This window comes from Chiloscyllium plagiosum, chromosome 11, assembly GCF_004010195.1.
Source record: "Chiloscyllium plagiosum isolate BGI_BamShark_2017 chromosome 11, ASM401019v2, whole genome shotgun sequence".
Classification (NCBI taxonomy): Eukaryota; Metazoa; Chordata; class Chondrichthyes; order Orectolobiformes; family Hemiscylliidae; genus Chiloscyllium; species Chiloscyllium plagiosum.
This window is the reverse complement of record NC_057720.1, coordinates 65,228,164-65,251,913: the sequence shown is the minus strand read 5'-3', so window position 1 is coordinate 65,251,913 and position 23,750 is coordinate 65,228,164. Positions and strand designations below refer to the sequence as shown.

Here is a 23,750-nt window from a genome sequence, read left to right as displayed (position 1 = left end):
AAACTCTAAGGATCACAGGAATTGACTGTATATGACAGAAGACTGTGGAGATTCTTATGAACTTGCCATTTCTATAAATAACAGGCTGCTTTTATAGGTAGGTCTTATCAATGATTACCTTTCATCTTAAGCTATTTTAAAGTATATTGACCATGAAAAGGCAAGATTAGAGAAAACAGACATTATATTGCCTCAATTCACCAGAGCTTTACTGCTAACAATGAAGTATTTTCCAAAGCAGACAGCAGTCTGAGAGATTCCAAATACTAACTGACCAAAACTCTACAAACATAATTACATAGAATGTTGATTGATTCATTAATAAATTTGCTTCAAATATTATTTAAAAGCATTTGGATCAAGAACATTTCATATTTAATTTCTGGTTTAAGCTGAGTTAACTGACTTCTTCATACAGGTAGTTGTAAGGTGGGTGTCACTAGCCCAGCAACCAATAATACATACCACATGGTTGCAAACTTTTAATTTTAGTTTTATCTGCACATTTGTATTAATTGGGGAACTTTCTGTTGAGTTGCTCAATGATTAATGTTTGTGTGATAAGCTTCTTGTGTTGTCTAAATGTAACACAAATAACACACATGCAGTCTGTTTAGATAAAAATCTCTAGTGGGTTTATTTACAAGTTAACAGCTCAATACAGTATAATGTACAGACACAGCCTGTGTCTCAACTGCCTATGAACTGTGCTCATGTTACAATATCCAAGTATGTGGTTCATCTGCATGTTCATCTCTTAAATGAATATCACTCCAAAGGTGATATCACTACATCCATGTTTATTTCCAAAGATAGCTCTTATATGTAACAAGTAAAAATATAATACTAATAGCAAAACAGGCTGTACTGAAATAAATATTATGAAACTTACAGTAGAGAAGTCAAAGAAACCATACATCATGTTGATATTTTGACTATTCTTCTAGACCTTGTCATGGCATAACCTTCTGTGAGTGTGGATTTCACTCTTGAATGTTCTTGGTTTGCCAGTGAAATGTCAGTGTGTTGTCGCCCTAATCCTCTTTCACATTGCTGTTGCCTGGGGTTGTTCTTTCATGTTCACAGGCCACACAGCTTCGTTTCTGGACTACGCTGCCAATTCTGCTTGTTGCACCTAGTGCTTATAAGTTCAATTGTCCAGCCACAATGGTTTGTATTTTCTGCCATCCATTAGCAATCATTGCCATGAACTATCTTTTTTTATCTAAGGATCCTTTTAAAACTGCTTTGATAGGTGTTGAGGCAATTAGCAACTCCATTATTAGCTCCAACAGTTCAACCTCAGGGAAATTGCATTCAAATTGGTCTCTTGCTTTCTTTGGCAATTTTTGCCTAAAGGACATCAATTGCAACCAATGAATTCTAAAGTTGACTCTTACATCTAGCTGGTCTATTAGGACTTCCCATATTTTGTGGAATCTTCCCATATTTTGTCCTCTTCAGATAAACCTGAGTTATTGACTCTGTGGAAACCCACATTACCAACTGCAATCAGTATCAGCAGAGCTTATTTAACTGGTCTATGAAGCACAGCTGCATCTTTGTTGAAAAAGTTTGAACTCAGATAAAAGATTACTATCTTTTCAGCTCATGCTGAGAAATTTTGGATCCAACCTTTACGCTTTCAGTGCTACACTTGATCATCCCTTTTTATTTTTAGGCTTGAAACTTGTTTTCAGGTTTGTTGTGTGGGCTCTGCACTGCTCCTGAATGCAGCCTGATTTTTTTTTGTTGTATGCGTTTAGGTGTATTTTTAATCCATTTGGTGTGCTGTTGATTCCTGACTGATGTTTAAATTTAAAGAGCATTTACATAGAATGTGTCTGAATCAGTTGGCTGCCTGCACAAACCTGGACAACACATAGCTGGCAAAGGAATCCTATTTCCTTCAGTGCTCTGTACTGTGGGAACATCTAGATCATTGTTATATTTTGTTTGCTGCTGTTCCCCCCTTGACTTACAGGCTGATTTGTTCTTTGTTCTGTATTTTAAAGATAAGAAATCCCACCTATGCATTATGTAGTAATATTTTTCTTGTGTTATCTAAATGTAACATAAATGAGGTGCATAGACTCCATTTACTAGAAAAGTTTAAATAGTTAAAATAACAAACCAATATAGACAGTGCAGAATAATCCCTAGACATAGTGTGCACCTTGAGTGTTGCAGTACGGAAAGCCTCTGATCATGTGACACTGTGTACTTGGCTCATTTGCATTTTTATTTCCTAAAGGGATATAACTCTAGAGGTGAAACGCTACGACTTGGACTCACTTACACTTTTATGAAAAAGTAATGACACAGGCCAAAACCTTATCAACATGGGCCAAGATACACATTCTCACAAGTCATCATGTAGCATGAGCTTGATAAGGCTCATTAGTGGGTGCAAGATTAGCTCGTGTCCAGTGGAAGTGATGCAGACACGATGTAACCTTCATTCTGATTGCTCATTTTCCTCACCTGGCAGGGGACATACCTTGATCAGGATCTGAGCTAAGAACCTGGATAACTGAAAAATCTTGAGATCGTCGCTGGATTGTGAGTAGAATGTGGAAATGTGTTGTTTGAGCTGAGCTGAATTTGGTGGATCTTTATTCTGGCTTTGGTCTAACATCAATTCAGGTTGACTGACCAGCCAACCAGAGTTATGACCTCTGCTAGTGCCCGCACCGTGAGGCAGGGGGTCCACAATACAGTCAGGGTGACTGTGAAGAAGGTGGAGGAAGGATCGCTGGTCGACCAGACCCTCTTCATGAAGACGTTCCCCAGGTGGGGCTATTTTGACGTAAACTTCAAGAACGTGACGCAATGTGAGTGTCTCCTGAAGGTATTTGAGGAGAAAGGAGGTCAGAGCCCCCTCTCCATCCTGTCTGCAGTACCATTGTTCATTCTCCCTGCACAGAGGAGCTGGGTTGTGACAATCCATTTGTACAGCGCCCCACGTCCTGGCAGCAGATGTCCTGACCTTCCTGGGAAGGTGTACACAGTTTGAAGAGGGCAGCACTAATGTAGTGGACCCCTTTGGAATCAGGACCAGCAAGCAGCAGGTCAAGGTGACCCTGAAGGTGGAATCCAGTGGGAACATCTACACTCGCCCTCCAGCTTCGCAGTCAGAGGGTGCCGAGGCTACCTGACGTACGCGGGGCAGCCTGGAGTGTGCCGACCCTGCGGGAGGGCAGGGCACAAGGCAGCGGACAGTAAAGTGACCCTCTGCAGGAACTGCAGGCAAGAGGACCGCCTGACCAAGGACTGCAAGGAAGCCAAGCTGCCTGACTAAGGACTGCAGCCTGAGTGGGGAAGCAAGCACGCTGAGATGGAGGGGCATCCCAGCGTGGACACCCAAAGGGCAGTAAGGTGCCATCTTCCAGCAAGAAAACTGATACAAGGGGCACCCAGAAGGAAGGGCAGGCAAGAGAGGAGGAAAAGATGACCAGTGCAGAGGCACAGCAACCAACCCAACCTCCACTTGAATAGACAGACTCATTGGAAAAGGTTTGGGGGTGGAGAAGGAGAGGAGCACACATTCCTCCACCGGAACCCAGAAACACCAGCCCTCCCGAGGGGCCAGGAGAGATGGCCAACCTCCAGCCATCGGGAACCCAGGGGTATCCACCACACCACAACTCCGGGCAATCACGAGCAGCGATGCTCTGTCAGACTCAGAACTGGACCCTGCTGGCTTCGTTCTCGCCCTGACAACACCCGAGCAGGACAATCCCTTGAGGGAGGAGCAGGGTGGCTACCTCAGTGCGGAGAGTGTCCAGCAGTTTGCCCACACTCCGGGGATGCAGGGAGTCACTAGTGACATCTAGTCACCTAGTGAGAATGTACATTGGGTAATTCTGTAAACTTTTAAAGTGGGTGTTAAAATTGCAAGTATTAATGTTGATAGTGTGAAATCTACTCTGCAATGATTTTCATCATTGACTTACTGGGGGATAGTCAAGCTTATGGACCCATGGGCTTTGGATTTGGTTAGCGAAAATGATAGCCATTCCTCTGGCCTGGGTGTTCTGCTATGAGAGGCAACTTCACTGTCTCCAAGGTTAAGGAGATGATAGGTGGGCGCCTCCTCGTAGCAGACGTTACATGCAAAAACGCTCCCCAGAGATTAATTAATGTGTTCACCCCGGTGCTACAGAGTGAACAGCTGGTGGTCTTACAGCTGCTCCCACTGCTGCTGGCGACGTCCAGTCTGGTCATTCTGGCAGAGACTTCTACTGCATCATTGATGCAGATGGACGATCTGGAGGAGCTGACAGCAAACTGGACTCCACGTTCAGATTCCTAATGGAAACAGTTAACGTCACTAAGCAATACAACACTTTCAGCACCCTTGCAGACGGAGCCCCGGAGGTACACCTGCTCGCGGCCAGATGGGTCTAACTGCTCAAAAATAGATTTCCTGTTTGTGTCCCGCACATTCTCAGTCAGATCCATTGACGTCAAGCCAATGTTTTTCTCTGACCACTGCCTCCTGCTGGCCGACTGTCACATACAGAATGACCAGTGAGCTGGCAAGGGAATTTGAAAGCTGAATGTGAAATTGTTGACCCTAGAAAACACTGAGGAGCTCAAAAGGGTTTACACTAGTTGGAGAACATGAAACCTCTCTTTGAGTCTCCAGGGGACTGGTGGGAAGCAGTCAAAGAGAACATCAAGAATTTCTTCATCCTCAAAGGTGTTCAGAAGTCGAGAGAGAGAGAGACGGGCACAACTGTCCAAACCCCAGAGAAGCATGTAGTACTTACTCCTGCTGCAGATGATGGGGGGGCGATGGCAGAGTGGATCTCCAGCAGGTGATGAGCCAGCAAGCCTCGCTCTTTGCCAAGATAATCTTCCTAATCAGGGTCTGCTCTGTGGAGCAGGATGAGACATGCTCATATTTCTTTCTCCACAAGATGCATTAGGAGAGCTCTGTGATCTTAGCCTGAGGGAAGAATATGGCTCAGTAACATCATCTCAGTCTGACACTGTGAGGCAGCAGTGCTAACCACTGAACTACCATGCCACTTCTGTTCAGTTCCAAGTAGGCCTGACTGGGTCAGAAGCAAGTGTCATCTCTCCTAGAAAAGGGATATTATTCAGAAAAATTATGAAAACAAATTACTCAGTGAAAGGGTGTAGTTTGTGAAACTAGCTGTCAGAATGTTTGGTTAGATCTCTGGAGATTATTAAAAGATTGAGGAAGTTGAAGCTCTCTGTTAGGTATGTGGTCAAGGGAAAAGGCTTCACAAGTCCCGGGACTGAAACAAAAAGAAGCAGTTAAATCAAACCTCCAGATTTGAAAGGGAAGGAAAATTTCTCTTCATCCTGTTTTACTGTAAAGTGATGGTCTTGGGGAATGAATGGGATTTAGTTTTGCCAGTGTTTTTTGAAATCTTTCAAAAGTTATATGCAGAGTCCCCTGGAGACTCAAAGAGAGGTTTCATGTTCTCCAACTAGTGTAGACCCTTTTGAGCTCCTCAGTGTTTTCTAGGGTCAACAATTTCACATTCATTTTATGTTTATTTATTTTGTGTAATAAACTTCTGTTTTCGTGTTCAAACCAAATTTTGAGTCTTGTGTGTGTTTATTTCAGTAACATCATCTGAAATCATAACAAACCTGCGTGGTTATCTGTTTCTACTCTCTCTGAAGTTTATAGTTGGAGGGTTTCCTGGACCTATGTAGAATGATGATCTCTCTTTCTTTCTCTCTCTCCTCCATTTGTTCTGATTTGAATTAATAATGAAGGTCCCTGTTCTGGAATACAGGCCCTCATGGATTCCCAGATGCCGGATGCGGTGATGGACAGTGAAGTGAGAGATGTTGGTGATATCAATAACTCCAGCCTGATGTAGAAATTGAGGCTATAGCGACTTTGACAGCCAACAACATTTGTAGTGGCTACAGGTGTTATTCAAGAAGGTGACATAATTCTATGATTACCTCCTTGCTGAAACTATCTCAGCAACTGGCCGAGGTGCAGAGAAGACAATGCTCCCTGAGGACACTTGGGAAAGGTGGGGTTGGGGGTTGGTTTGCTGAAACTTCCTGTTTAAAGCTTTTTTTCTCTTTCTCCCGATCCTGCCTCTGCTCTAGCTCCCTAATATGTTGCAGTCTAAGGAGAATTGTAATTTTGTCCCCAATTATTGGAGCAAGCATTGCATTCGGAGTCCTTTTAAAACTCCATTGCTCCTTTTAAATGTCCAGAACACTGTCTTCTGATTGAAAAAAACTTTCATTAACTCCTCCAACAACATGGTACTTTCACTAACTCCACAGCAGGAAGTATGTCGTCAAAAGCACTTCATCTGTAAACAGAATGGCAATGCCTTTAAAGAGCACTGTTGGGGTTGGCCATCATAAGCTGAATGTATGTCCATCTGCACATGCTTAAGAAAAGGTGTTATTAAGACTGGTGAAGTCCACAATAGGTAGCCAGATAACCAGTCAATGTTAAACTCTGACCAATGTCCAAAGCTGCCTGTTCTATATATTCCAGCATACAGATGAGCACCCATGTTGTCATCCTTCAAATCATGGTCATCAGAATGAACCATACCAGAAGTTCTTGGGGGATGATCCCTCATTAGTTTATCATTTTTGGGCTCCCATTTCACCATCCCTCTAGTATTGCAGCGCCCAATATTATGTCCCACATTTATTTTCATTCACAGGCTGTGTTTGTGTGGAAGAAAGAGACAATTATTTATTGCTATCTAGGTGTAAGAGATGAGTCATAACATTATGTGGTCAAATGTACTAGGGGTGTTTCTTTCTGCTACATGACTGATCAATTTTAAGCTGAAAATGTGTTGCTGGAAAAGCGCAGCAGGTCAGGCAGCATCCAAGGAGCAAGAGAATCAACATTTCAGGCATGAGCCCTTCTTCAGGAAATTCTTCAGGAATTTCTCCCTGATCAATTTTAAGAATGACCACATTTTTCCTGTAAAAATAGCAATAGTGTATGTGAATATCTGAGACAGAATAAAGAAATTATTTTCTATAATGTGTCATTTTGGATGCAGCCAGAAGCACCATTGGATAGCAATATTCCTGATCACGTATCTCCAGTAAAGCCAAGAATCCAAAGTTCTGAGGTAGTACAGTCTACTGGGGGATAAACATTCATAGCTTTACACTAGAGTGACAGGTGCCAACCTAGCATGTGTGTCAACCTCTCTCTGCAAGTTCTATCTCCAAATTGCTCCTAATCACAACTACTTTTGTTCAAAAATTCAGTTAACTTTACTTGTTTAAAATCTATTTTCTCTTGCATCTTAAATTCAATAACTTGATTTTTTTTTCTTTCATTAATGGCAAATAGTACTTTTCAAATCAATGATTAAAACGTAAAGTAAAATGAACTTTGCCTCAGATTGCTCTTGGTAATGTTAGCATTATAGTTTGTTGATAAACAACACTTTTACAGATCAGAACTACTATATTTTTTGATAGTTTGAGGTAGATAGTGGAGTGGGAAGTGACCATAGATACTATTAAGATGTTCAAAAAACTCTATTATTTTATAACATCCTGTTTTTTGTGAGCATTTCACAACCTGTAAAGAAATCGATTACGAGTCTTGCTGTGAGTTAGTCCATGTGCTTTCTTCTCTATCTGTTCCAGACACATGTGATCAAGATGTCTTACGCTGGCTGCGAGGATAGTATATGCAAATAAAAAGCTGATTCCTTGTAGAGAATTGACACAAAACAAACTGCTTCTAATTTTACATAAATAATATATGGCAGTCAATGAACACAAGCTAGATGATGCAACAAGCAAATATTCTTAGAGTGCATTGTGATCTCCCTCATAAATCTGAAAATTAAAAGCTCATTTTCAGGGGGTTAAATTTGGGCTCCATTAATATCATTGTTAAGATGCAATTTTCATATGTACAAGTACATGTCCTATTCTGTTTCATCAATGATCAACATCCTCTATGACTTTGCTCAGAGAATATTGTCCATTCTCATCTTTCTCATCACTCTGTATTGTTTATTATTGGAAATATGCCACTCCCTACTGTCCAGATCAATGGGCCTGAATCTATTATGTTTCATTTCTTTCTGTTATGACACAGTTCCTTGTAACACAATATACAGTTAGTTTCTATATGCAATGTATAATAATACAGTAATTATAGTAATGATCTTGCATTTTACACACCCATGTGGCAAGATTTTAGGATTTTGTTCCATATTACTCAATACTACGTCAATGTTGATGAAATTACTGTTACTGCAACCACACTTCCTCTCTGAATTTAAGCTGCAAACATGAACACTTGCAATTTATTGGAAATAGTAATTAACGTTTGACCTGCTCCATTGGCATATAAACCACATTGTTTAAAATTAGATTCTGTCGTGATAATTGTTAACAACAGCTGCATTGCATTTTTGAAAATAAGTTCAGTGTTCATTTTATTCAGGTATATTTTTCCAAATGAAACATGTAAATCAAGCTGCAAGAACCAAACATTTGTTCAAACCAATCCACCTACAAGAAAACTATTGAGATGAGCTCTAGTCCAATCTGCCTTCCTCCTCAGGCTTAGATTAATAGTAGCCATATTAAACAATTTCAATGTTATCCATTTAGTGTTTGTTCAGAATTGCATTAAAATGTGAACTTCTCTCAAAATTTGTCATACTGACAGTATTAAAACAGTATCTGTGGTCAGGTCCCTGACTCGATGGTGCAAACGTTATGAAACGAATGAGTGGATTGAATCAGTTAAAATGCAACAGTAGCAATAATTACCACTTTTCACAAGTTAGAGCAGCAAAAAGGATGGGATGGACACCATTTGTATCCATCAGTGGGATAACTCTATACTGGCCAATTATATATTTCAGGCCAGACTATAGTGTATTTATTGGAGATGCTGGGTTTAAAAAATGTGATAAAGCCAATAAGCATTTGCATTGCTTAAGATGTGGGATTACCCTGTGTGTACCTGATGAAGGCATTTAAAGCAACATGCAAACTTTGTGCTACCTGCTATGTAGCCCATCATAAAACATTCTGCTCTATGGTTACTGGTCAGCAGAGTGCTCAACTTTGCTCAGAACCAAAAAATTTTAGCCTGCATTTCTTCAAATAACATGCACCACTTAAAAGGCAGGTACGTTCTAAATGCAACAGAAGCTGATGTGGCTGGCCAGAGTCTGTGGAAGAAACTTGTGCAATGGCACATTAGAACAGAGTGGGGGGGGGGGGCTCCTAAGTTCTAAGGTGCAGCTACAAAGCGTATAGTACAAGAGATCGAAAAGAAGAGGGACAGTTGTGCAAAGAGCCAGAAGATCTCAAAAAAAATAATGTGAAGGAAGTGGGAACAGAGGACATTGCCATGAGTCTGACTCAGGGACCTGGATTAAATGGAGAAGAAGTCTGATGTCTTCATGCAGGCAGTCAAGATCTGTCAAAACATCTTCATATTCAATCTTCAAGCAACCATACTACAGACCTCACACACTGCTCAGTGTACTCCACCCATACCACTCAGCAATAATCTCTTATGATCAGGACTTGAGTGTAACATTTGTATGCACCAGCTCAAGCTTACAGACTTACCTGCTATAAGCCTCTTACCTATAGCTTGCAGATTTCATAAGCTTTCAGTTACTCTGCTCTGTTGGGAACATCACCAAAACAGATCACAACACACTCACTGATCATTTCCTCACTTCCTTGCAGAAGTTGACAGCAGCATCATGAACTGGCAGGGACCAGGCATGGTCATTATTGCATCTGCAGCTTTTGGTGTTGTAAAGCTGTTCAGATGGATTATTCAAATTCTCAAATCCCATTTCACCCTTAGCCACCAGTGTAATGCACTAGTATTCCATAGGCCCAGGTAAACGTTCTGGGGATGGGAATTCAAATCCAACATTAGCAGCTGGTGGAATCTGAATTTAATTGATTAATCTGAAATAAAAAAAGCCAGTCCAAATAATGGTGACCATAAAACTATCATTGATTGTTGTAAAAATTCAACTGGCACACTAATGTCCTTGAGGGAAAAAAAACAGATATCTTTACCTGGTCTGGGCTACATGTGATTTCAGTCCCACAGCAATGTGATTGACTCTTCATTGCCCTCTGAAGTGACCTAGAAAGCCACTCAGTTCCAGGGCAATTAGTTGCGGGCAACAAATGTTGATCTTGCTAACAATACCTAAGTCCCATGAAAGAATAACAAAAGTGATATTTACTATTGAGTTGATGTATGATATGGGTGCGGTCAGACCTCACATAAATTCCAACTGGCTTCATTTCAAGCCCAAATGAAACAAAGATAGCCTTGCATTTATAAAATATACTTTTTGTAATGTTAGGACATGCTGAAGCACTTTATACAGTCAATTATGGAATGAGCTATCGGCTGCTGGCTTTCAATGGAGAGCCTGCAGAGAGCCTTGCAGCTCTTTGGACTGCACTGAGCTGGCTTCGAGGAAACATTGACGTCACTGGCGGAGTGCTGGTGGTGGTAACAGCAGGTATGCTGTCATTCTGTGACAGAGAAGCAGATCTATACTGCACAGTGATTCCCCAGACTGCACCTCACCTAGTGCTTCTTCTGCAGAGGCTTACTCTTAAAGTACTGGAACTCCTTTTTGGGAAGTATTTTTAAGTTACATGTTTAGGTAACATAACAAAGCAATGGCTTCAACACATATAGGGGCCACTGTGTTTGGGTCTGAAGCACAACAGGGAGGTAGAGAACAGGATGTAAAAGTGGTGAGCACAGTCCTGTACTGGTTTGGACAGAGACTCCTTCTTGGCAATGACATAAAGCTGTTCGGCAGCTAACCAGTGCATGTTTCTGCATGTCAACTCATTAAAGTCCTCAGCTTAGTTTTCTGCAGCAGTGCATGGTTACTATCTCACCCTCTGGCAAAGAAACCATCCTTTAATGCTCGTTTGTTTGTTGCCCTTGTGCCCTCTGTCAGACCATATGCTGGTTCCAACTCTATACTTTGCTCAAGGTGCAGTACTAGTGCCTGAGGTGGTGGCAATGCAGGTTAAGTTAAGTGATGTGGTTTCTTTTATCTTTGCTGTACCATTGTTACCTCCATTTCTCCTGACACTGTTGTGAAGACTAGGTGGCAGTGCCTGAATGTTCGAGAGCAGAAGAAACATTAAAATTCCATCCTATATTTTTCTCTCAAGACATTGCAACAAGATCAAAATTCTCCAGCAACACGCAATCTCTTTAGGAATTCTTCTTCTCCAAAACTGAAGAGGGATGACATTGCTTACAGCATACTTGGAGTCATGCAACTGCAGGAATGATGGCAGACTGTGGGCCACCTGGCACAAAAGATATCAGGCAAATACTTTTAACACTAATTGCACTCTCTAGTTAACTGCCCTGTGTCAGCTTGCTGTCTGTTCTCATTCCAATCAAGGACTGGGACAACCACAAACTTCAACATGGCAGTACTTTGGTGAACAAAGAACAGCTTCTCCTGGTCCCCACAAACAATAAACAAGGTGCCCTGGGGCCCTTCTGTAAAGCAGCATCCAGCTACACACAAACAATCTAAATAGTCAACATAAAATTAATGTTAATATTTTCTACGTAGCCTAACATTTGAATGAAACTGCTGTCTTTTATTAGAAGTGCAATGGTCTAGAAAGGAAATCCACCACTTCTTATCTGACAATACATATTGTGAAATGTATATGTCCTTTCTTAGAAGGATTGACCAAATATTTTCTTACTGGAACTGATCATTTATGGGAGGAGAGGGCACATGTTGACAGAGTGCAGACATAGGATCAGCTGGAGGAATGGAAGAACTTGTAGATGAGAGCAAGAATTTTAAATTCAACATGTCAGGGGATGGGGAACAAATCAAGATTGGTGAGAATAAAGTAGGAACTGTCAGGAGAATAGGAAAAGCAAGACACGGCATGGAACCCTCTGAAAGTATTCATTGAATCAGAGAAATTGAAGTGACCTGCTACAGTTAAGTAAATAGTCACTCAGGAAAAATTTGATTAATATAAGTCCAACTCCTGAGTAACTTTAAATTGAACTCCCAACTTAAACTTCACACACCACAGTTCTAGCTCACTCAGATGCCTTAAATGTATAGGCCCCGATCCAATGCATCCCCCTCTCTGCTGGGATATGACAGTCCCTCTACTTCCCAGACTTGACACTCCCCACAATACTGGGCCCTGAGTCATGTTCTCTACCCCCAGGACCTGAAACACCACACCACCCTGGGACATGGCCACTGCATCCCACAACACTAGACCATTCCCCAACCCCAAACCCTCCTCTGGCCACTGGACCCAATATCGCCCCAGGATCTGATTAAAAAACCCCTGCCCCTGCTGGACTTGCCAACCCATGAGTCCCTGCCTATTCTGATATCCTCTTTCTGCTAGCCTACAAACTCGATCACTTACCTACCCCTTTCCACATTGCCCCCAGCCACACTATTTAACTGGCATCCTTCTCATTGAGCACCCTACCCCCAACCACTTGACAAGCTACCCACTCAACCCCTCCACACCTGGCACCCATGCTATATCCAGCTGGCATCCTACCTATTTGGACCTTAACTCTATCAACCAGGTACACTTCTCTCCTGTTACCATACCCTCACATTTACCTTGGTGTACTTTTCCCTTCACAGAAGCTGTCAATATGGCTGTCTACTTTGCTAGACCTTTGACTCACAGAATATGGCAATTAGTTGCTGTGAAAAAGGGGGAACGTTTGCCTTCCCCTGACTGTTCTGTACTATGAGGGATCTGTTAGAATGAAAATGGAACTTTGCATTTCTGCAAGAGCCCTGATTGGAATAACCTCTCAGAAATGAGGAGCTTTTCATTATGTTGAAAAGGAATGGAGCGGCAATCTCCATGCGATTGATACTCCTCGGAAAACCAGCCCAATCTATGTAAGTTTACTGATGGCCTTTGCGGGTCAGCTGCAAAGAGATATTACGAGAAAATGAGGACTGCAGATGCTGGAGATCAGAGTCGAGAGTGTGTTGCTGGAAAAGCATAGCAGGTCAAGCAGCATCCTAGGACCAGGAGAATTGACGTTTCGGGCCGGAGCCCTTTATCAGGAATGAGTCTGGGAGCCTCGGATGTGGAAAGCTAAAGAGGGGTGGGGCTGGGCAGAAGGTAGCTGAGAGTGCAATAGGTGGATGGAGGTAGGTGAAAGGTGATAGGTCGGAGAGGAGGGTGGAGCGGATAGGTGGAAAGGAAGATTGACAGGTGAGACAAGTCATGAGGATGGTGCTGAGCTGGAAGGTTTGAACTGGGGTAAGCTGGGGGGAGGGGAAATGAGGAAACTGGATAAGTCCACATTGATGACCTGGGGTTGAAGGGTCCCGAGGCAGAAAATAAAGCGTTCATCCTCGGGTGGTGAGGGAGTGGTGATGGAGGAGGCCCAGGGCCTGCAAGTCCTCAGCAGAGTGGGAGGGGGAGTTGAAATGTTCAGCCATGGGGCAGTGGGGTTGATTGGTGTGGGTGTCCCGGAGATGTTCTCTAAAGCACTCTGCGAGAAGGCATCCAGTCTCCAGTCAAAGACACATTGACTGGTGAGTGAGCAACAAGACACAGATAGAATATAATGTGATGAAGTGTGAGGTTAATCACTTTGGTGGTAAGAATATTTTACAAGATGTGAAACTTGTACATGCTGATGTTCAGAGACCCATGGGCATGCTCATATAAGCAAATCAAAATTAGCATTCAGGTACAGCGAGCAATCAGGAAGAAGATGGCATTTTGGTCTTATCGTAAGGAGATTGGTGTGCAGGAATCACAGAATTTTGCTACAATTGTACAAAGCGTTGTTGTGAGCAAATCTGGAATACTGTGTGCTGTTTGAAGAATCAATTGGAGGTGATAGAGTAAACATTCACTCAATTTCACCCAGGTAAATAGTGCGGTGAGGAAGGCATATGGCGTACCAAAGCGTTGTTGTGAGCAAATCTGGAATACTGTGTGCTGTTTGAAGAATCAATTGGAGGTGATAGAGTAAACATTCACTCAATTCTTCCCTAGGATTTGTCCAATGATAAGAGACTGAGTCAATTGAATTATATTTTCTGTATTTTGGGGTGAAAATGAGAGCTGATGGGACTACAACATACAAAATTCTGAAGGGGCTTGAGAGATTCTTTCTATTACCTGGGGAATCTAGAACATGGAACTTAGTCTCCAAATAAAGGGGCTGATCATTTGAGATAAAGAGAAATTTCTCCCTTCAAAGAGTTGCAAATCTCTTTCCTCTAATGGGTTGTGTATCTAACTAGATTTAAGGCTGGGAGTAAACAGAAGTAAGGGAAATGGGGAGTAGGCGGGAAAGTGAAGCTGAAATTCAAGATCAGCCATGATCACGTTGAGTAGTGAAACAGTCCTGATGGGTTGTGTGGTCTATTCCTTCTCCAATCACTTTTGTTCCTATGTTTCATTTGTGTTAAAGTCAGAAATGGGTCATGTTATGGACGTAGAAAATCTAGGCTTTGTGATGCATAGATCATATGTACACCATTGTGTTAAACCTGAACTCACAGCTATAGAGGGAAGTGGAATTGGAGCAAGAATGTTGAGTTTTTACTGAGAAGCTTCAGTCATGCTGAAGTCAATTTGAAAGAAGTTTCTGTTTAACCCATGAGTAAGCAATCAGCACAGTTTTGGGCTGCGAAAAATATGGCAGAGGACAAATATGGGATGATTGAAAGGTACAACTTTGAACACCATAAAGATGTCATGGATGGTAAGGAAAAATTGGGCACCACAATTTCAGTTACAGGAATAATCATTTGTGTCCTTCATTAAGGCAATCTCCGGACTCCAAGCAGAATGGAAAAGTTAACAAAGACTCATGGGAAAGATCTGCATGAAACTATGTGGCAATGTTAAGAATCTTCTGAATCAATGGAAGTTCAAATATAGCTCAATTCTGTGTGACAGTTGTGTTGTCTACGATCAGCCCCTCAACTCATGGTTTTAACATATCAGCCTATCTTCCAGTGTTTAGAAAGTTTATAAATGAGGCAGTTGAGTAAGTGGCGAGTTGTAACTGTTTTGTTTTGATTTGCTCAAAATTTCCAGCAATCAATCAGAATGTGTAACACATCCTTTTGTTCTTTGGACACAAGTATCCGTGGGACATCTTGTATGTGAGAACTTTAAAACTTTACCAACGTCACAAAAAAATGTACTCGCAAGTGTAGCCTCAAAAATAAGATGCAATGAAACTGTTACCTTTCAAGATATTATGTCACAAGACATCTTGCAGAGAAATTGGTAATTAGTTGAAATAATTACTTGTCAGGAGCCAATCAACTATCTAGCTATAAATATTTTACCTAACTGTGTCCCTCAGGCAGATAATAATAACAAATGAAAAAGCAATAAAGCAGCAAAATTGATTATTCAGAAACTGATCACAGCAGCAATTTGCATCAAATATTTCGGTACTTCACATTTACCACAGCAGGGAATAGCTAAGAAATTTTAAAATTCACTGGTATTCAGATGGGATTTTTATTATGTACTCCAGCTGCACATCTTCCAAATGGAAAAAAAAATGCAGTTTTTCACGTTTGCCACTTTAGCAAAAACTTAACTTCCTATTTTTTTGAAATTGTGCAAAACTTTCACTTTTGTGACATATCCTGTGTGGCGCAATGGCAAAAAAACCTTTAAACAGATGATCAACATCTACAAATTGGTGATGTGCTGCCACAATGAGAAAGGAAGTGTATTGTTTCAAATGGGAACATTCATTTTAAAAACAAACAGATTAGAGTTGTCAATTAATAGCAAAAGGATGATTCAGCCAAGGTGTCCTCAGACCACACTTGTTGATTATAGTGGGCAACACATGAAATTGGAAAAGTAGAACCAGGTACCAGCAGCACAAGACACTAAAGCTCCATCATTTGTACTACCATCAGACACTTTCATTATTTTAGATAATTACAAATATCATGCAAATGTATCATTATTCGCCCTCAATTTTATACATCCTCATAATCCCATTTAAAACATATATTGCTAGAAATCGTCTTAACTATGGTAGACTGTCTATTGAGAACTTGGGCTGAATCTGTCCTAACAATATTAATTATTACACACATTTAATTTTGTTTTTTGAACTATTAATTCATTAGAAGGGAACATATTTCTCCATAATATTAAAGCATTTCTAGAAGAGTACATTTTTATTCTCATTCCAGAAGTCATCCGTTTTCAGTTATGTGAGAACAGTGACAACATTTCAGAGTGATTTGGAGATGCTGGTGTTGGACTGGGGTGTACAAAGTCCATTAAACCTGTTGGACTATAACCTGGTGTTGTGTGATTTTTAACATTTCAGAGTGGCAGAGTGGTAATATCCCTACCTCACAGCTAGGAGGCTTGGGTTCAAGTCCTACTTGCTCCAGAAGAATGCAATAACATTTCTGAACAGAAAATATCACCAGCATTCCAGAAGTGCTTTTTGCCATACAAACAGTCTGGCAACACAGAAGTGGTAGAACAGTTAAGTGAGATGGTGGAAATTGCAGACATGCACCTACTTGGTGCATTGAGCCTGCTTTTTCAACACACCATATTTGAGCTTCCCAACACTTCATCCCACTCTATTCATTTCATCAATCAAGAGAAAACTCTGAAATCAATTGGTCCTGGTCTGCAAAGCAAAATACGCACATCTTCAGAATATAGTTGCTGATTTATATATTCAACCCTATGTTTCTCAGGTTGGGCAGTACATTATTGCCTGTGAAAAACAGTGAGAAATAGGTTGCATTATTTACACCAGTTTTTGAGTTTAATTGTGTTATATAATGGGTAAATTATTTATGTCCTAATTCCAAGGCTTCAATGTACAGAATAGCTGTCAGCACCTCTCTATCATCATTTTATTTAGTGCAAAGTTCATTACAGGTGTTCTAATTTTTATGTATTAGCCAAAATATGACTTAGAAACTATAATGACACAACAGCATAACAAATAATTTCCCCCTCTTCAATCTACACTGGAAAAGAGCTGAAAAATAAATCATCAAAGGTAATTGTAAAATTGTATCACTGCGGTCAATCCGATTTCCTGTCAAATCTTTTCTTGGTAGTTCTTAAGATTTGAGACTGAGAATTCTAGGCCGCTGTTGACCGAATAACAATAAGGGTAGCCATGCAGGTTTCCTAGGAAATGTGCCAAGATGACCTTCCTTTCTCGTGAAAGAAGGAAAGCTTGCCAAGTGAGTGACCTTCATGACTTCCTCCTGAGGTTTCCACAATGGAAAATGCCGGTGACATCAAGAAATGACTGTGCAGCATACACACCAACGTGCAGGTTCCAAGAATATTCAAAATTAAGAGATGTGCGACCTAGAATTCATTTAGCTATTTCATTACAACTGTAATCTACTGATATCTACCTGACAGATGGAAAATTCCTTGTATATGCCCTGTTCAAAAAAAGCAGGACAATCCAACCAATTAGTCTATAAAACAGTTTTGAATATTATCCTCAACTGCATTCTCAAATGGCACTTAGTCTGCAATAATCTGTTCACTAAGTTTGAGTGCTACCAGGACCACTTGGCTTCAGACATTATCATAACCTTGGTTCAAACCAGCAGCTTAATTACAGGGATAAAGGACTGTATCTTGAGTTCCAAACAATCTGAGAACAGGGAAGATGGGAAAACCCAAAAATAAATGAAGCTCCTCCATCTCTGTGCCTTTTTTGTAAACTCAGCCACTCTGTCGCCAGATTATTTCCAGATTTCTTGACCAGCTAGAATGTGCAAGCTTGGCAATGATCCACAATGCGACTTCAAGGCAGACGTAACTCTGAATAGCAAATCTGCTGGAGTGAGAGCAGAATGGATTCCAGACATTCAAAAGCAGCACCTCACCTTACTGATACCTTCTCCTGGAGGCAGTGCTGAAGACTGTAAGTTCTACTATAATGTACTATTCCCTGCAGATGGAATGAGCAAGCCAAGAAGCAATGGTCCCAGTGGAGGAGTGTGGTACCATGATCATGAAATCAGTGCTGAAAATGGTTCAATGATCTTAGCAGAGCAGGGAGGGTGAGTACTGCAACACATTGTAATGACAGATCACCTCAAGCTCCTCACTCGCCCTTCCCAAGCCTACTGTAGCATATCATTCTTTATGTCAACTCAGCTTGCAGGTTGCACCCATTGATCCATCTGTGTATTTTCTCACATTCGCATTTGTTCATTCAATAATGACATTCATCTTCCTCCTTACACAATTTCATAGTCACTACCAACAACTGTCTCCATCCATCAGTTCAATGCCTGCTGTTAATCTCACTCACACATCACTTTTGAGCATTTTTCAAGAGGAGCTACTGGGCATCAGTACAATTGCACTGGATTTAGCTATTATAAATGGGACCTCCCATTTAGTGGTGACAAAATGATATATTAGTCATTCATGTGTATCCAATACCAACTCCATGCTGAAGGCAATATGTGGAATGCGATCATGTGCCTTAACAGCTCTTACTTATATCTTTGATCTCTCGGAGGGCTTTCAAGAATCCCAGATGATATGATTCAGCAGGATGCAGACTCTGGAGTATAGTGAAAGAGAAGAGGAGACCTAGTTGGGGTAAGAATGGATGAGCACTATAAAAGTGTGGGTAAGCAGTGTCAGTGAGAGGGTGTTAGCACAGTTGGGGATGGGATGAGTACTGTCAGTCAGATAAGGGGTTGAACACTGTCACGGTTGATGGGCACGGACTGTCTAGGAAGTTGGGATTGTAAACATTGTCAAAAGGGAATGAGCTATATTGGAGTTGTTCTGTGTACTCTATGCTTTGACACTCCAGCTGATTTACGTCGAGCTGCATTCCTGAGCAGGTTTTATACTTTTACCCTGCACTCTGCCACTCACCAAATTTATGTGCCTTCTTCTCCTGTAAGGAAAGAAAGCAGAGAAATGTGAATGTTTGAAATGACCCATCCAGAGAAGGGCAACATTTGTGAAGAGTGACTATGAGCACGAAAGCAAGAGGACAATAGGTTCAGGGTCAGTGTAAATGCCAGTGTAAATGTGATGGGATCCTCAAGTGAGAGGAGCTATAAGACATTTTGACCAAGGGAGATCTGTGCAGGAAGAATGCTCAATAGTCAGAACGTATAACTTGGCACCTTGGAGTATTTATGCCACTCACCTGAGGTCCTGGATCCTCTTGGTGCACTGTCCACACTCCTGCTGTTAACACTCTCAACCACTCCCATCCGTTTCTCTCTGGGTGCCAGATTCTCTTTGTTGTACCTATTCATTCCAGTCCCTCAGATCTCCAGGTAAAAGTGAGCAACATGGAATAAGGTTTGTATGGAAAAAAGAATTTTGGCTTATAAAATTGAAATACAGGGCAAGACATTAACTAGTTCAAATCCATTCTACAATAGTATTAAAATTGGACCCATAATACAGTTTGAATGGGGCTAAGAAATAACAAATGGTAGAGAGAATGGTGGGAGCATTACAAATCATTGTAACGTGTCAGGAAGACTATAAATCAGGAAATTAGACTTGCATGTAACAAGAATAATAGTTATACTGAGAGACTGAAATTTTCATATGAACTGGACAAATAAAATGTACACTAACAGCTTGTAGAAAGAGTCCATGAAATGCATTCAAGATGGTCTTCTAGATCAGAATATCAAATAACCTAATAGTGAACTGAATATTTTCGGTCTAATATTCCATCACACTCCTGACTTGTACCTTATAGATTGTATTGATGATGATTATTAAGAGCTTCCATCTCACTGAGGAGACTTGAGGTCAATCTATAACCAAAATTCTGCTCAGAAAACTCTGCTCATATTTATACAGGTGCGACAAATTTCAGCACAGTAGCTGAGACATTCCTCACCATTCTATAACCATCAACACTGTACTTTATAAAACAATGCAAAAAAACACTAACAAAAAGTTAATTCATCCTATTTCCCAATGTTAATGGATTCTTACAAAAGTTCCAGGATCTGTCTCAAGATTGAGATCTACAGCTTCACTAAAAACTACACAATTCTCTCGGGTTATTCCCTATCTCCAAGTTTCATTGGAATCCGTCCATTAGCTTTTGATTTATATTGTTTTCACACAAACAGAGAAACAGATGAATAGATGATCAAACAGGGTCAAAATATCATCTCTGCTCACCTTCAGAGGCAGAGGTATTGACATTACACTCAAATCGCTAGATTCTGGAAGTTGCCTATATGTTAATTATAATGGTCAATTGATAAGTGTTCATCAGGTATTAATTAACTATATGGTTAAACTCCATTAGTTTATTTAATGCAGTAAAACACATGACATGTTATGAAGCAGACATTGAAGCAAACCAGGCAGAAGTGGGCACTGCAGATGCTGGAGATTAGAGTCAAGATTATAATAGGGCTAAAAAAGTACAACAGGTCAGGCAGCATCCGAGGAGCAGGAAAATCGACGTTTCAGGCAAAAGCCCTAGATCATTAAGGCAAACCAACTGATTTCTGTGTCCATGCAGTTTGCAGTGTCACAGAAGGCTAACTGCAAGGCAGAGTTGCAACATTGTAGACACACAACACATGAGTCCTTAAAGGTGAACTCTCATGAAGGCAAGGTGCGCATACAACATTTACTGACTGCTGTTATTCATAATTCCCTTTTACTATTAGCAATTTAAAAATCCTGTCATTCATTCTCCTTCACAAGTTGTCTCAAGTGCTGTTTTTTAAAAAATCCCATATAATTTAATTAAGTTCCTATTCAGAGACAAATATATTCATTGAACATCTCAAGCAATGTAGGAATGACAAAACCTCACTCAATGGTCACAACTGAGAAGTTAACATTCTATAGTGTTATGATATCAGCTGATAGTGTTACTATAGGAGCCAGCTTCCAGAATGAAATCTGGCTGAATAGGTCTTTAATTTTAAAGATGTTTTAGTTAACCTGATAGTCATTCACTGAAACATAGTCACACAAGGCTGCAGAGCTTTTCTAAAGACAGAATGGAAATTTATTGTATGAAAGATGAAAATAAAGAAACCCAAATTAAGCTATCTAGATGTCAAACACAATTTTAAAAATCTTTTAATAATTCTACAAAGCAATGCTTAAATCTATTTCCTAACACCACCACATGACAGTTTTTCACATCCAAAGAAATTACAACTCCATATCAAAACCTAATTGATTCTCCCCAGTTTCAGTCCTGTGGACTATGGAGTATTCTTATAGAAATACCTACAAGACTAATAGCTTAGATAGAACAATATTTGATAACCCACAGATTTGTAACCAAACATCTAGCACAAAATGAATTTTTCTCCTAAGGTTACCTATTATTTTATTTTTTCTGAAAAAAAAACCTTTCTGGGAGAGGGGTTATACTTGCTTCTGACCTGATTCAGGTCTCCTCTGAACTGCCCTAAAATCTTTTGATCTCTGGGCTTTCTAAACCAAAACTCAAACTTTGGTTATTCCAAACTAAAAACAAACAAACGGCCTTCAATGTTTACTCCACCAGTTAGAAACCCCAGTATAAGCACTTTTTGATGAATACACCAGGGGTTCCCTACTCTCTGAAATGCATTAGAATAGACCAATATTCTGAAGGAACTATCTAACCTCTTTGCTTTAAAAGTAACCAACATTCATATTCCATTATTTTATCATCTGAACACTAAAAAAACTATTTATGCATATAGATATAAATCACATATATTTCATCATACCAGTTGTATGGGCAGTTACAGTAGCAGCTGTTAGGTTGTCCATGGAATATTTCTTTTAATTACTTTTGTGACAATGCTGTAGCTTGAAGATGTGTACTTTGTCCTGGTTTCTTTTAAGAGAGGAATTAAATGAGAGTGACGAGCATGGTCTATGGTAACATAAACAGCTTTTGAGGACTTGGGTTTCTTTTTAAGTTTTAACAATAGAAGCAGCCTGGGTGACTGTGGCCGGCTCTCACAGACCAGGATTTCTAGTTTTGCTTCACTTTTAAATTTAGCATAAGCTGCTGGAGGTTTGAAGAAGTAGAAGTTATTCCTTTCCCTTCTTTGATTACATCTAGACACTGAGGTTTCTCTCCCTATCGCAGACGTTGCATTCTGAATTTGCCTTTTTGCCAGGGGCAAAGTTTATGAGATGTTATTATATTGGAACAGTTAATTAGTAATAGTTACTGTATGTATTATTCTGTTAAGATTTCCAATAGAGTTAAGTTATTCCAAGTTCTTCTTTCTTTTGTTATATTTTAATTATAGTGTTTGAATAAATTGTATTTTGCTTAAATTGTAGTTGGACCAGTCAGATTGCATCTGGAACACTGCACCTTATATTTTCCTTTAAAATAAGAAAAGGTTAGGATTTAGGCAACTTTCTTAAAGAATTTTGAGGAAGTCTGGTCTGGTCTAATCCACTTTTTCCTTACTAAATAGTACTGTATACAACATTTCTTTTTCTCAGTTAGAACTATTTTTCCTGACAAATAATACCAGATGCCAATTTATCTTTCTTTTTTGTAAAGTAAATATAACCAAGCACGTTTGTTTTCCACTTATTGTCTTTTTTTGATTCACGTTTCAGTTACCCTTAGGAAAGCTATTTGCAATTTTGTTTATCATCACTTTTAATTTGTCCCTTTTTCTATTTTATACAGAACAGACTTGCATTATGCAGCAACTTCCACAATTGCAGATTTTTCAAAGTGTTTTACCGCCAACAAAATATTTCTGAGTATAGTCACTTTGTAATGTAGGAAACATTTCAGAATCTCCATCTTAATCAGCACTTGCTTTAAATCCTGAAATTGCTATCAAATGAAAGAGACAATGATGCTGAATGCTGACAGTATGCCATCAGAAACCCTGCACGTTCTGGGCCAATGATGTTTGATTCAGAAAGCCTTACATCCAGCAAACCTAAATTCAGTTTTTTCTAACAGGTGACTAAGGTTGGTGAATAATACAGTATAGTGAAAAGCTTCAATATTTGCCACAATCTCACGCCATTTTGAATAGTTTAAAAAACAAGATGTAACTGAAAGAGAGTCCCCTTTGTTCCATCATCTCCACCATGAGTCCTGAGTCTGCTCACCATCGCTGCCTGCGCTGCACCCCCTCCTCCACTGCCTCGCCCCAACCGACGCTGGATCCAAAAACAAAGTGGCCACACATTCAGGCTGCTGATCCCACCTCGCCGACATCACCTTCACTGGTGTAGCAGCTGCCCATACTGATGCCGCGTCCTGTGGTGGGCCTACAGCCTCCCTCTCACTGATAAAAGGTAAGACAAAAAGCAAAAGAAGAAAAAGAAAAGAAAAAGCCGACTGTAAAAGGAGCAGATGGCCTCCGGCTCAGGAACCCAAACTCTGCATACTCAGGTTCCTTGATTCCCGGGATATGACTACCGGTGTCCTAAAAGGATGTGTGTCAGGCCTCAACTATTCACCTAATCAATTAATAGCATTGACGGTGAGATAGAAAACCAAATATCTAAGTTTGCAAATGGCACCAAGACAAGTGGCATTATTAGCAGTGTCAATAAAAGCATAAAATTGTGAAGAAATATTGATACATTAAGTCAATGGATCAACGTACATAAATGGATTTCAATGTAAGCATAAAGGAGGTTGTCAACGCTGAACCAAAAAAATACAGCAAACAACAGGATGCTTTTCAGAAGATCAT

General features: G+C 40.3%; 1 long non-coding RNA gene across 1 annotated transcript; it reads left to right on the top strand.

Moving 5' to 3' along the window:
• The first annotated feature begins 17 nt into the window (after positions 1–17).
• LOC122554484 lies at positions 18–23,529 on the top strand. Its single transcript, XR_006313004.1, has 2 exons — positions 18–97; positions 22,721–23,529. It is a non-coding gene; the product is annotated as an uncharacterized LOC122554484 (long non-coding RNA).
• The last annotated feature ends 221 nt before the right edge of the window (positions 23,530–23,750 follow it).